General features: G+C 44.2%; 2 non-coding genes across 2 annotated transcripts; both read left to right on the top strand.

Annotated features, from left to right (window-relative positions):
* Positions 1–1,695: 1,695 nt before the first annotated feature.
* trnad-guc (transfer RNA aspartic acid (anticodon GUC)) lies at positions 1,696–1,767 on the top strand. Its single transcript has one exon. It is a non-coding gene; the product is annotated as a tRNA-Asp (tRNA).
* Positions 1,768–3,317: 1,550 nt separating this feature from the next.
* On the top strand, positions 3,318–3,389 carry trnad-guc (transfer RNA aspartic acid (anticodon GUC)). The gene has a single exon. It is a non-coding gene; the product is annotated as a tRNA-Asp (tRNA).
* The last annotated feature ends 11,182 nt before the right edge of the window (positions 3,390–14,571 follow it).

The following is a 14,571-nucleotide window of genomic DNA, read 5'->3' as shown; positions in this document are numbered from 1 at the left end:
TTAACACCAAACTCTCCAAATTTAGGGATAGTATCCAATGCTCCACATTTTTTCAAATAACCAGCCCACCTGCTCCTTGTTAGTATAGTGGTGTGTATCCCTGCCTGTCACGCGGGAGACCGCGGTTCAATTCCCCGACGGGGAGGAAAGACTGAATTTATTAGGGTGTACAATGTCTCTGAGCCCACAACGCAGGAAATATGCTTTGAATTAAAGCTTTTTGATACGATATCCAGCCGTGGGGGTTATTTCAGCATCGCAAGGCATTGGTTGTTCAGTGATAGAATTCTCGCCTGCCACGCGGGAGGCCCGGGTTCGATTCCCAGCCAATGCAGGAACTTTTGAACAAGTCATTTTGACAAGTATGCAACCCTGAGGAAGAAATATCTTTTGAGATTGCCAGGTTAACAGCAATCTCTGGTCATGGTAGAATTCTCAACTGACTCTTGAAAAGTCTGAGTTTGGGTTCACTTACCGTTTGGACATTTACGCATTCTCAGTAGACTTTTGTGAATCCATTGTAGATTTCCAGTGTGTGAGGTGATTTACATTGTGCAAGGCTTTAGTTGTTAAATGGGAAACGAATATCCAACAAGTCAGTGACAACTGTCTTGAGTTTGGCCTTTGTGACTATGTCCTGGGATTTTCCACACACACCTCACCTTCTAACTACTATCGTGTGGCTTGTGAGCGGTATAGAGCAAAATCGACTACATGTACGTGTCCGTGAGGGTCTCAGCTTTCCATAGATGGGTCATAGTAGTCTCTAGCTCTAACCATTCAGTCTGTACAGATGTTTATGTTGCAAGGGTTAACACCGAACTCTCCAAATTTAGGGATAGTATCCAATGCTCCACATTTTTTCAAATAACCAGCCCACCTGCTCCTTGTTGGTATAGTGGTGTGTATCCCCGCCTGTCACGCGGGAGACCGCGGTTCAATTCCCCGACGGGGAGGAAAGACTGAATTTATTAGGGTGTACAATGTCTCTGAGCCCACAACGCAGGAAATATGCTTTGAATTAAAGCTTTTTGATACGATATCCAGCCGTGGGGGTTATTTCAGCATCGCAAGGCATTGGTTGTTCAGTGATAGAATTCTCGCCTGCCACGCGGGAGGCCCGGGTTCGATTCCCAGCCAATGCAGGAACTTTTGAACAAGTCATTTTGACAAGTATGCAACCCTGAGGAAGAAATATCTTTTGAGATTGCCAGGTTAACAGCAATCTCTGGTCATGGTAGAATTCTCAACTGACTCTTGAAAAGTCTGAGTTTGGGTTCACTTACCGTTTGGACATTTACGCATTCTCAGTAGACTTTTGTGAATCCATTGTAGATTTCCAGTGTGTGAGGTGATTTACTTTGTGCAAGGCTTTAGTTGTTAAATGGGAAACGAATATCCAACAAGTCAGTGACAACTGTCTTGAGTTTGGCCTTTGTGACTATGTCCTGGGATTTTCCACACACACCTCACCTTCTAACTACTATCGTGTGGCTTGTGAGCGGTATAGAGCAAAATCGACTACATGTACGTGTCCGTGAGGGTCTCAGCTTTCCATAGATGGGTCATAGTAGTCTCTAGCTCTAACCATTCAGTCTGTACAGATGTTTATGTTGCAAGGGTTAACACCAAACTCTCCAAATTTAGGGATAGTATCCAATGCTCCACATTTTTTCAAATAACCACCCCACCTGCTCCTCGTTAGTATAGTGGTGAGTATCCCCGCCTGTCACGCGGGAGACCGGGGATCAATTCCCCGACGGGGAGGAAAGACTGAATTTATTAGGGTGTACAATGTCTCTGAGCCCACAAAGCAGGAAATATGCTTTGAATTAAAGCTTTTTGATACGATATCCAGCCGTGGGGGTTATTTCAGCATCGCAAGTCATTGGTTGTTCAGTGATAGAATTCTCGCCTGCCACGCGGGAGGCCCGGGTTCGTTTCCCAGCCAATGCAGGAACTCTTGAACAAGTCATTTTGACAAGTATGCAACCCTGAGGAAGAAATATCTTTTGAGATTGCCAGGTTAACAGCAATCTCTGGTCATGGTAGAATTCTCAATTGACTCTTGAAAAGTGAGAGTTTAGGTTCACTTACCGTTTGGACATTTACGCATTCTCAGTAGACTTTTGTGAATCCATTGTAGATTTCCAGTGTGTGAGGTGATTTACATTGTGCAAGGCTTTAGTTGTTAAATGGGAAACGAATATCCAACAAGTCAGTGACAACTGTCTTGAGTTTGGCCTTTGTGACTATGTCCTGGGATTTTCCACACACACCTCACCTTCTAACTACTATCGTGTGGCTTGTGAGCGGTATAGAGCAAAATCGACTACATGTACGTGTCCGTGAGGGTCTCAGCTTTCCATAGATGGGTCATAGTAGTCTCTAGCTCTAACCATTCAGTCTGTACAGATGTTTATGTTGCAAGGGTTAACACCAAACTCTCCAAATTTAGGGATAGTATCCAATGCTCCACATTTTTTCAAATAACCAGCCCACCTGCTCCTTGTTAGTATAGTGGTGTGTATCCCTGCCTGTCACGCGGGAGACCGCGGTTCAATTCCCCGACGGGGAGGAAAGACTGAATTTATTAGGGTGTACAATGTCTCTGAGCCCACAAAGCAGGAAATATGCTTTGAATTAAAGCTTTTTGATACGATATCCAGCCGTGGGGGTTATTTCAGCATCGCAAGGCATTGGTTGTTCAGTGATAGAATTCTCGCCTGCCACGCGGGAGGCCTGGGTTCGATTCCCAGCCAATGCAGGAACTTTTGAACAAGTCATTTTGACAAGTATGCAACCCTGAGGAAGAAATATCTTTTGAGATTGCCAGGTTAACAGCAATCTCTGGTCATGGTAGAATTCTCAACTGACTCTTGAAAAGTGAGAGTTTGGGTTCACTTACCGTTTGGACATTTACGCATTCTCAGTAGACTTTTGTGAATCCATTGTAGATTTCCAGTGTGTGAGGTGATTTACATTGTGCAAGGCTTTAGTTGTTAAATGGGAAACGAATATCCAACAAGTCAGTGACAACTGTCTTGAGTTTGGCCTTTGTGACTATGTCCTGGGATTTTCCACACACACCTCACCTTCTAACTACTATCGTGTGGCTTGTGAGCGGTATAGAGCAAAATCGACTACATGTACGTGTCCGTGAGGGTCTCAGCTTTCCATAGATGGGTCATAGTAGTCTCTAGCTCTAACCATTCAGTCTGTACAGATGTTTATGTTGCAAGGGTTAACACCAAACTCTCCAAATTTAGGGATAGTATCCAATGCTCCACATTTTTTCAAATAACCACCCCACCTGCTCCTCGTTAGTATAGTGGTGAGTATCCCCGCCTGTCACGCGGGAGACCGGGGATCAATTCCCCGACGGGGAGGAAAGACTGAATTTATTAGGGTGTACAATGTCTCTGAGCCCACAAAGCAGGAAATATGCTTTGAATTAAAGCTTTTTGATACGATATCCAGCCGTGGGGGTTATTTCAGCATCGCAAGGCATTGGTTGTTCAGTGATAGAATTCTCGCCTGCCACGCGGGAGGCCTGGGTTCGATTCCCAGCCAATGCAGGAACTTTTGAACAAGTCATTTTGACAAGTATGCAACCCTGAGGAAGAAATATCTTTGAGATTGCCAGGTTAACAGCAATCTCTGGTCATGGTAGAATTCTCAACTGACTCTTGAAAAGTGTGAGTTTGGGTTCACTTACCGTTTGGACATTTACGCATTCTCAGTAGACTTTTGTGAATCCATTGTAGATTTCCAGTGTGTGAGGTGATTTACTTTGTGCAAGGCTTTAGTTGTTAAATGGGAAACGAATATCCAACAAGTCAGTGACAACTGTCTTGAGTTTGGCCTTTGTGACTATGTCCTGGGATTTTCCACACACACCTCACCTTCTAACTACTATCGTGTGGCTTGTGAGCGGTATAGAGCAAAATCGACTACATGTACGTGTCCGTGAGGGTCTCAGCTTTCCATAGATTGGTCATAGTAGTCTCTAGCTCTAACCATTCAGTCTGTACAGATGTTTATGTTGCAAGGGTTAACACCAAACTCTCCAAATTTAGGGATAGTATCCAATGCTCCACATTTTTTCAAATAACCAGCCCACCTGCTCCTTGTTAGTATAGTGGTGTGTATCCCTGCCTGTCACGCGGGAGACCCGGGGTTCAATTCCCCGACGGGGAGGAAAGACTGAATTTATTAGGGTGTACAATGTCTCTGAGCCCACAAAGCAGGAAATATGCTTTGAATTAAAGCTTTTTGATACGATATCCAGCCGTGGGGGTTATTTCAGCATCGCAAGGCATTGGTTGTTCAGTGGTAGAATTCTCGCCTGCCACGAGGGAGGCCTGGGTTCGATTCCCGCCCAATGCAGGAACTTTTGAACAAGTCATTTTGACAAGTATGCAACCCTGAGGAAGAAATATCTTTTGAGATTGCCAGGTTAACAGCAATCTCTGGTCATGGTAGAATTCTCAACTGACTCTTGAAAAGTGAGAGTTTAGGTTCACTTACCGTTTGGACATTTACGCATTCTCAGTAGACTTTTGTGAATCCATTGTAGATTTCCAGTGTGTGAGGTGATTTACTTTGTGCAAGGCTTTAGTTGTTAAATGGGAAACGAATATCCAACAAGTCAGTGACAACTGTCTTGAGTTTGGCCTTTGTGACTATGTCCTGGGATTTTCCACACACACCTCACCTTCTAACTACTATCGTGTGGCTTGTGAGCGGTATAGAGCAAAATCGACTACATGTACGTGTCCGTGAGGGTCTCAGCTTTCCATAGATGGGTCATAGTAGTCTCTAGCTCTAACCATTCAGTCTGTACAGATGTTTATGTTGCAAGGGTTAACACCAAACTCTCCAAATTTAGGGATAGTATCCAATGCTCCACATTTTTTCAAATAACCAGCCCACCTGCTCCTTGTTAGTATAGTGGTGTGTATCCCTGCCTGTCACGCGGGAGACCGCGGTTCAATTCCCCGACGGGGAGGAAAGACTGAATTTATTAGGGTGTACAATGTCTCTGAGCCCACAAAGCAGGAAATATGCTTTGAATTAAAGCTTTTTGATACGATATCCAGCCGTGGGGGTTATTTCAGCATCGCAAGGCATTGGTTGTTCAGTGGTAGAATTCTCGCCTGCCACGAGGGAGGCCTGGGTTCGATTCCCAGCCCAATGCAGGAACTTTTGAACAAGTCATTTTGACAAGTATGCAACCCTGAGGAAGAAATATCTTTGAGATTGCCAGGTTAACAGCAATCTCTGGTCATGGTAGAATTCTCAACTGACTCTTGAAAAGTGTGAGTTTGGGTTCACTTACCGTTTGGACATTTACGCATTCTCAGTAGACTTTTGTGAATCCATTGTAGATTTCCAGTGTGTGAGGTGATTTACATTGTGCAAGGCTTTAGTTGTTAAATGGGAAACGAATATCCAACAAGTCAGTGACAACTGTCTTGAGTTTGGCCTTTGTGACTATGTCCTGGGATTTTCCACACACACCTCACCTTCTAACTACTATCGTGTGGCTTGTGAGCGGTATAGAGCAAAATCGACTACATGTACGTGTCCGTGAGGGTCTCAGCTTTCCATAGATGGGTCATAGTAGTCTCTAGCTCTAACCATTCAGTCTGTACAGATGTTTATGTTGCAAGGGTTAACACCAAACTCTCCAAATTTAGGGATAGTATCCAATGCTCCACATTTTTTCAAATAACCAGCCCACCTGCTCCTTGTTAGTATAGTGGTGTGTATCCCTGCCTGTCACGCGGGAGACCGCGGTTCAATTCCCCGACGGGGAGGAAAGACTGAATTTATTAGGGTGTACAATGTCTCTGAGCCCACAAAGCAGGAAATATGCTTTGAATTAAAGCTTTTTGATACGATATCCAGCCGTGGGGGTTATTTCAGCATCGCAAGGCATTGGTTGTTCAGTGGTAGAATTCTCGCCTGCCACGAGGGAGGCCTGGGTTCGATTCCCGCCCAATGCAGGAACTTTTGAACAAGTCATTTTGACAAGTATGCAACCCTGAGGAAGAAATATCTTTTGAGATTGCCAGGTTAACAGCAATCTCTGGTCATGGTAGAATTCTCAACTGACTCTTGAAAAGTCTGAGTTTGGGTTCACTTACCGTTTGGACATTTACGCATTCTCAGTAGACTTTTGTGAATCCATTGTAGATTTCCAGTGTGTGAGGTGATTTACTTTGTGCAAGGCTTTAGTTGTTAAATGGGAAACGAATATCCAACAAGTCAGTGACAACTGTCTTGAGTTTGGCCTTTGTGACTATGTCCTGGGATTTTCCACACACACCTCACCTTCTAACTACTATCGTGTGGCTTGTGAGCGGTATAGAGCAAAATCGACTACATGTACGTGTCCGTGAGGGTCTCAGCTTTCCATAGATTGGTCATAGTAGTCTCTAGCTCTAACCATTCAGTCTGTACAGATGTTTATGTTGCAAGGGTTAACACCAAACTCTCCAAATTTAGGGATAGTATCCAATGCTCCACATTTTTTCAAATAACCAGCCCACCTGCTCCTTGTTAGTATAGTGGTGTGTATCCCTGCCTGTCACGCGGGAGACCGCGGGTTCAATTCCCCGACGGGGAGGAAAGACTGAATTTATTAGGGTGTACAATGTCTCTGAGCCCACAAAGCAGGAAATATGCTTTGAATTAAAGCTTTTTGATACGATATCCAGCCGTGGGGGTTATTTCAGCATCGCAAGGCATTGGTTGTTCAGTGGTAGAATTCTCGCCTGCCACGAGGGAGGCCTGGGTTCGATTCCCGCCCAATGCAGGAACTTTTGAACAAGTCATTTTGACAAGTATGCAACCCTGAGGAAGAAATATCTTTTGAGATTGCCAGGTTAACAGCAATCTCTGGTCATGGTAGAATTCTCAACTGACTCTTGAAAAGTCTGAGTTTGGGTTCACTTACCGTTTGGACATTTACGCATTCTCAGTAGACTTTTGTGAATCCATTGTAGATTTCCAGTGTGTGAGGTGATTTACTTTGTGCAAGGCTTTAGTTGTTAAATGGGAAACGAATATCCAACAAGTCAGTGACAACTGTCTTGAGTTTGGCCTTTGTGACTATGTCCTGGGATTTTCCACACACACCTCACCTTCTAACTACTATCGTGTGGCTTGTGAGCGGTATAGAGCAAAATCGACTACATGTACGTGTCCGTGAGGGTCTCAGCTTTCCATAGATGGGTCATAGTAGTCTCTAGCTCTAACCATTCAGTCTGTACAGATGTTTATGTTGCAAGGGTTAACACCAAACTCTCCAAATTTAGGGATAGTATCCAATGCTCCACATTTTTTCAAATAACCAGCCCACCTGCTCCTTGTTAGTATAGTGGTGTGTATCCCTGCCTGTCACGCGGGAGACCGCGGTTCAATTCCCCGACGGGGAGGAAAGACTGAATTTATTAGGGTGTACAATGTCTCTGAGCCCACAAAGCAGGAAATATGCTTTGAATTAAAGCTTTTTGATACGATATCCAGCCGTGGGGGTTATTTCAGCATCGCAAGGCATTGGTTGTTCAGTGGTAGAATTCTCGCCTGCCACGAGGGAGGCCTGGGTTCGATTCCCGCCCAATGCAGGAACTTTTGAACAAGTCATTTTGACAAGTATGCAACCCTGAGGAAGAAATATCTTTTGAGATTGCCAGGTTAACAGCAATCTCTGGTCATGGTAGAATTCTCAATTGACTCTTGAAAAGTCTGAGTTTGGGTTCACTTACCGTTTGGACATTTACGCATTCTCAGTAGACTTTTGTGAATCCATTGTAGATTTCCAGTGTGTGAGGTGATTTACTTTGTGCAAGGCTTTAGTTGTTAAATGGGAAACGAATATCCAACAAGTCAGTGACAACTGTCTTGAGTTTGGCCTTTGTGACTATGTCCTGGGATTTTCCACACACACCTCACCTTCTAACTACTATCGTGTGGCTTGTGAGCGGTATAGAGCAAAATCGACTACATGTACGTGTCCGTGAGGGTCTCAGCTTTCCATAGATGGGTCATAGTAGTCTCTAGCTCTAACCATTCAGTCTGTACAGATGTTTATGTTGCAAGGGTTAACACCAAACTCTCCAAATTTAGGGATAGTATCCAATGCTCCACATTTTTTCAAATAACCAGCCCACCTGCTCCTTGTTAGTATAGTGGTGTGTATCCCTGCCTGTCACGCGGGAGACCGCGGTTCAATTCCCCGACGGGGAGGAAAGACTGAATTTATTAGGGTGTACAATGTCTCTGAGCCCACAAAGCAGGAAATATGCTTTGAATTAAAGCTTTTTGATACGATATCCAGCCGTGGGGGTTATTTCAGCATCGCAAGGCATTGGTTGTTCAGTGGTAGAATTCTCGCCTGCCACGAGGGAGGCCTGGGTTCGATTCCCGCCCAATGCAGGAACTTTTGAACAAGTCATTTTGACAAGTATGCAACCCTGAGGAAGAAATATCTTTTGAGATTGCCAGGTTAACAGCAATCTCTGGTCATGGTAGAATTCTCAACTGACTCTTGAAAAGTCTGAGTTTGGGTTCACTTACCGTTTGGACATTTACGCATTCTCAGTAGACTTTTGTGAATCCATTGTAGATTTCCAGTGTGTGAGGTGATTTACTTTGTGCAAGGCTTTAGTTGTTAAATGGGAAACGAATATCCAACAAGTCAGTGACAACTGTCTTGAGTTTGGCCTTTGTGACTATGTCCTGGGATTTTCCACACACACCTCACCTTCTAACTACTATCGTGTGGCTTGTGAGCGGTATAGAGCAAAATCGACTACATGTACGTGTCCGTGAGGGTCTCAGCTTTCCATAGATGGGTCATAGTAGTCTCTAGCTCTAACCATTCAGTCTGTACAGATGTTTATGTTGCAAGGGTTAACACCAAACTCTCCAAATTTAGGGATAGTATCCAATGCTCCACATTTTTTCAAATAACCAGCCCACCTGCTCCTTGTTAGTATAGTGGTGTGTATCCCTGCCTGTCACGCGGGAGACCGCGGTTCAATTCCCCGACGGGGAGGAAAGACTGAATTTATTAGGGTGTACAATGTCTCTGAGCCCACAAAGCAGGAAATATGCTTTGAATTAAAGCTTTTTGATACGATATCCAGCCGTGGGGGTTATTTCAGCATCGCAAGGCATTGGTTGTTCAGTGGTAGAATTCTCGCCTGCCACGAGGGGAGGCCTGGGTTCGATTCCCGCCCAATGCAGGAACTTTTGAACAAGTCATTTTGACAAGTATGCAACCCTGAGGAAGAAATATCTTTTGAGATTGCCAGGTTAACAGCAATCTCTGGTCATGGTAGAATTCTCAATTGACTCTTGAAAAGTCTGAGTTTGGGTTCACTTACCGTTTGGACATTTACGCATTCTCAGTAGACTTTTGTGAATCCATTGTAGATTTCCAGTGTGTGAGGTGATTTACTTTGTGCAAGGCTTTAGTTGTTAAATGGGAAACGAATATCCAACAAGTCAGTGACAACTGTCTTGAGTTTGGCCTTTGTGACTATGTCCTGGGATTTTCCACACACACCTCACCTTCTAACTACTATCGTGTGGCTTGTGAGCGGTATAGAGCAAAATCGACTACATGTACGTGTCCGTGAGGGTCTCAGCTTTCCATAGATTGGTCATAGTAGTCTCTAGCTCTAACCATTCAGTCTGTACAGATGTTTATGTTGCAAGGGTTAACACCAAACTCTCCAAATTTAGGGATAGTATCCAATGCTCCACATTTTTTCAAATAACCAGCCCACCTGCTCCTTGTTAGTATAGTGGTGTGTATCCCTGCCTGTCACGCGGGAGACCGCGGTTCAATTCCCCGACGGGGAGGAAAGACTGAATTTATTAGGGTGTACAATGTCTCTGAGCCCACAAAGCAGGAAATATGCTTTGAATTAAAGCTTTTTGATACGATATCCAGCCGTGGGGGTTATTTCAGCATCGCAAGGCATTGGTTGTTCAGTGGTAGAATTCTCGCCTGCCACGAGGGAGGCCTGGGTTCGATTCCCGCCCAATGCAGGAACTTTTGAACAAGTCATTTTGACAAGTATGCAACCCTGAGGAAGAAATATCTTTGAGATTGCCAGGTTAACAGCAATCTCTGGTCATGGTAGAATTCTCAATTGACTCTTGAAAAGTGAGAGTTTAGGTTCACTTACCGTTTGGACATTTACGCATTCTCAGTAGACTTTTGTGAATCCATTGTAGATTTCCAGTGTGTGAGGTGATTTACTTTGTGCAAGGCTTTAGTTGTTAAATGGGAAACGAATATCCAACAAGTCAGTGACAACTGTCTTGAGTTTGGCCTTTGTGACTATGTCCTGGGATTTTCCACACACACCTCACCTTCTAACTACTATCGTGTGGCTTGTGAGCGGTATAGAGCAAAATCGACTACATGTACGTGTCCGTGAGGGTCTCAGCTTTCCATAGATTGGTCATAGTAGTCTCTAGCTCTAACCATTCAGTCTGTACAGATGTTTATGTTGCAAGGGTTAACACCAAACTCTCCAAATTTAGGGATAGTATCCAATGCTCCACATTTTTTCAAATAACCAGCCCACCTGCTCCTTGTTAGTATAGTGGTGAGTATCCCCACCTGTCACGCGGGAGACCGCGGTTCAATTCCCCGACGGGGAGGAAAGACTGAATTTATTAGGGTGTACAATGTCTCTGAGCCCACAAAGCAGGAAATATGCTTTGAATTAAAGCTTTTTGATACGATATCCAGCCGTGGGGGTTATTTCAGCATCGCAAGGCATTGGTTGTTCAGTGGTAGAATTCTCGCCTGCCACGAGGGAGGCCTGGGTTCGATTCCCGCCCAATGCAGGAACTTTTGAACAAGTCATTTTGACAAGTATGCAACCCTGAGGAAGAAATATCTTTTGAGATTGCCAGGTTAACAGCAATCTCTGGTCATGGTAGAATTCTCAATTGACTCTTGAAAAGTCTGAGTTTGGGTTCACTTACCGTTTGGACATTTACGCATTCTCAGTAGACTTTTGTGAATCCATTGTAGATTTCCAGTGTGTGAGGTGATTTACTTTGTGCAAGGCTTTAGTTGTTAAATGGGAAACGAATATCCAACAAGTCAGTGACAACTGTCTTGAGTTTGGCCTTTGTGACTATGTCCTGGGATTTTCCACACACACCTCACCTTCTAACTACTATCGTGTGGCTTGTGAGCGGTATAGAGCAAAATCGACTACATGTACGTGTCCGTGAGGGTCTCAGCTTTCCATAGATTGGTCATAGTAGTCTCTAGCTCTAACCATTCAGTCTGTACAGATGTTTATGTTGCAAGGGTTAACACCAAACTCTCCAAATTTAGGGATAGTATCCAATGCTCCACATTTTTTCAAATAACCAGCCCACCTGCTCCTTGTTAGTATAGTGGTGTGTATCCCTGCCTGTCACGCGGGAGACCGCGGTTCAATTCCCCGACGGGGAGGAAAGACTGAATTTATTAGGGTGTACAATGTCTCTGAGCCCACAAAGCAGGAAATATGCTTTGAATTAAAGCTTTTTGATACGATATCCAGCCGTGGGGGTTATTTCAGCATCGCAAGGCATTGGTTGTTCAGTGGTAGAATTCTCGCCTGCCACGAGGGAGGCCTGGGTTCGATTCCCGCCCAATGCAGGAACTTTTGAACAAGTCATTTTGACAAGTATGCAACCCTGAGGAAGAAATATCTTTGAGATTGCCAGGTTAACAGCAATCTCTGGTCATGGTAGAATTCTCAATTGACTCTTGAAAAGTCTGAGTTTGGGTTCACTTACCGTTTGGACATTTACGCATTCTCAGTAGACTTTTGTGAATCCATTGTAGATTTCCAGTGTGTGAGGTGATTTACTTTGTGCAAGGCTTTAGTTGTTAAATGGGAAACGAATATCCAACAAGTCAGTGACAACTGTCTTGAGTTTGGCCTTTGTGACTATGTCCTGGGATTTTCCACACACACCTCACCTTCTAACTACTATCGTGTGGCTTGTGAGCGGTATAGAGCAAAATCGACTACATGTACGTGTCCGTGAGGGTCTCAGCTTTCCATAGATGGGTCATAGTAGTCTCTAGCTCTAACCATTCAGTCTGTACAGATGTTTATGTTGCAAGGGTTAACACCAAACTCTCCAAATTTAGGGATAGTATCCAATGCTCCACATTTTTTCAAATAACCAGCCCACCTGCTCCTTGTTAGTATAGTGGTGAGTATCCCCGCCTGTCACGCGGGAGACCGCGGTTCAATTCCCCGACGGGGAGGAAAGACTGAATTTATTAGGGTGTACAATGTCTCTGAGCCCACAAAGCAGGAAATATGCTTTGAATTAAAGCTTTTGATACGATATCCAGCCGTGGGGGTTATTTCAGCATCGCAAGGCATTGGTTGTTCAGTGGTAGAATTCTCGCCTGCCACGAGGGAGGCCTGGGTTCGATTCCCGCCCAATGCAGGAACTTTTGAACAAGTCATTTTGACAAGTATGCAACCCTGAGGAAGAAATATCTTTTGAGATTGCCAGGTTAACAGCAATCTCTGGTCATGGTAGAATTCTCAACTGACTCTTGAAAAGTCTGAGTTTGGGTTCACTTACCGTTTGGACATTTACGCATTCTCAGTAGACTTTTGTGAATCCATTGTAGATTTCCAGTGTGTGAGGTGATTTACTTTGTGCAAGGCTTTAGTTGTTAAATGGGAAACGAATATCCAACAAGTCAGTGACAACTGTCTTGAGTTTGGCCTTTGTGACTATGTCCTGGGATTTTCCACACACACCTCACCTTCTAACTACTATCGTGTGGCTTGTGAGCGGTATAGAGCAAAATCGACTACATGTACGTGTCCGTGAGGGTCTCAGCTTTCCATAGATTGGTCATAGTAGTCTCTAGCTCTAACCATTCAGTCTGTACAGATGTTTATGTTGCAAGGGTTAACACCAAACTCTCCAAATTTAGGGATAGTATCCAATGCTCCACATTTTTTCAAATAACCAGCCCACCTGCTCCTCGTTAGTATAGTGGTGAGTATCCCTGCCTGTCACGCGGGAGACCGCGGGTTCAATTCCCCGACGGGGAGGAAAGACTGAATTTATTAGGGTGTACAATGTCTCTGAGCCCACAAAGCAGGAAATATGCTTTGAATTAAAGCTTTTGATACGATATCCAGCCGTGGGGGTTATTTCAGCATCGCAAGGCATTGGTTGTTCAGTGGTAGAATTCTCGCCTGCCACGAGGGAGGCCTGGGTTCGATTCCCGCCCAATGCAGGAACTTTTGAACAAGTCATTTTGACAAGTATGCAACCCTGAGGAAGAAATATCTTTTGAGATTGCCAGGTTAACAGCAATCTCTGGTCATGGTAGAATTCTCAATTGACTCTTGAAAAGTGTGAGTTTGGGTTCACTTACCGTTTGGACATTTACGCATTCTCAGTAGACTTTTGTGAATCCATTGTAGATTTCCAGTGTGTGAGGTGATTTACTTTGTGCAAGGCTTTAGTTGTTAAATGGGAAACGAATATCCAACAAGTCAGTGACAACTGTCTTGAGTTTGGCCTTTGTGACTATGTCCTGGGATTTTCCACACACACCTCACCTTCTAACTACTATCGTGTGGCTTGTGAGCGGTATAGAGCAAAATCGACTACATGTACGTGTCCGTGAGGGTCTCAGCTTTCCATAGATTGGTCATAGTAGTCTCTAGCTCTAACCATTCAGTCTGTACAGATGTTTATGTTGCAAGGGTTAACACCAAACTCTCCAAATTTAGGGATAGTATCCAATGCTCCACATTTTTTCAAATAACCAGCCCACCTGCTCCTTGTTAGTATAGTGGTGAGTATCCCCACCTGTCACGCGGGAGACCGCGGTTCAATTCCCCGACGGGGAGGAAAGACTGAATTTATTAGGGTGTACAATGTCTCTGAGCCCACAAAGCAGGAAATATGCTTTGAATTAAAGCTTTTTGATACGATATCCAGCCGTGGGGGTTATTTCAGCATCGCAAGGCATTGGTTGTTCAGTGGTAGAATTCTCGCCTGCCACGAGGGAGGCCTGGGTTCGATTCCCGCCCAATGCAGGAACTTTTGAACAAGTCATTTTGACAAGTATGCAACCCTGAGGAAGAAATATCTTTTGAGATTGCCAGGTTAACAGCAATCTCTGGTCATGGTAGAATTCTCAATTGACTCTTGAAAAGTGAGAGTTTAGGTTCACTTACCGTTTGGACATTTACGCATTCTCAGTAGACTTTTGTGAATCCATTGTAGATTTCCAGTGTGTGAGGTGATTTACTTTGTGCAAGGCTTTAGTTGTTAAATGGGAAACGAATATCCAACAAGTCAGTGACAACTGTCTTGAGTTTGGCCTTTGTGACTATGTCCTGGGATTTTCCACACACACCTCACCTTCTAACTACTATCGTGTGGCTTGTGAGCGGTATAGAGCAAAATCGACTACATGTACGTGTCCGTGAGGGTCTCAGCTTTCCATAGATTGGTCATAGTAGTCTCTAGCTCTAACCATTCAGT

The sequence above is a fragment of the Salmo salar genome, chromosome ssa01 (assembly GCF_905237065.1).
Source record: "Salmo salar chromosome ssa01, Ssal_v3.1, whole genome shotgun sequence".
In the NCBI taxonomy this organism is placed as follows: domain Eukaryota; kingdom Metazoa; phylum Chordata; class Actinopteri; order Salmoniformes; family Salmonidae; genus Salmo; species Salmo salar.
The sequence above is the reverse complement of the archived record's forward strand: the minus strand, read 5'-3'. Positions and strand labels throughout refer to the sequence as shown.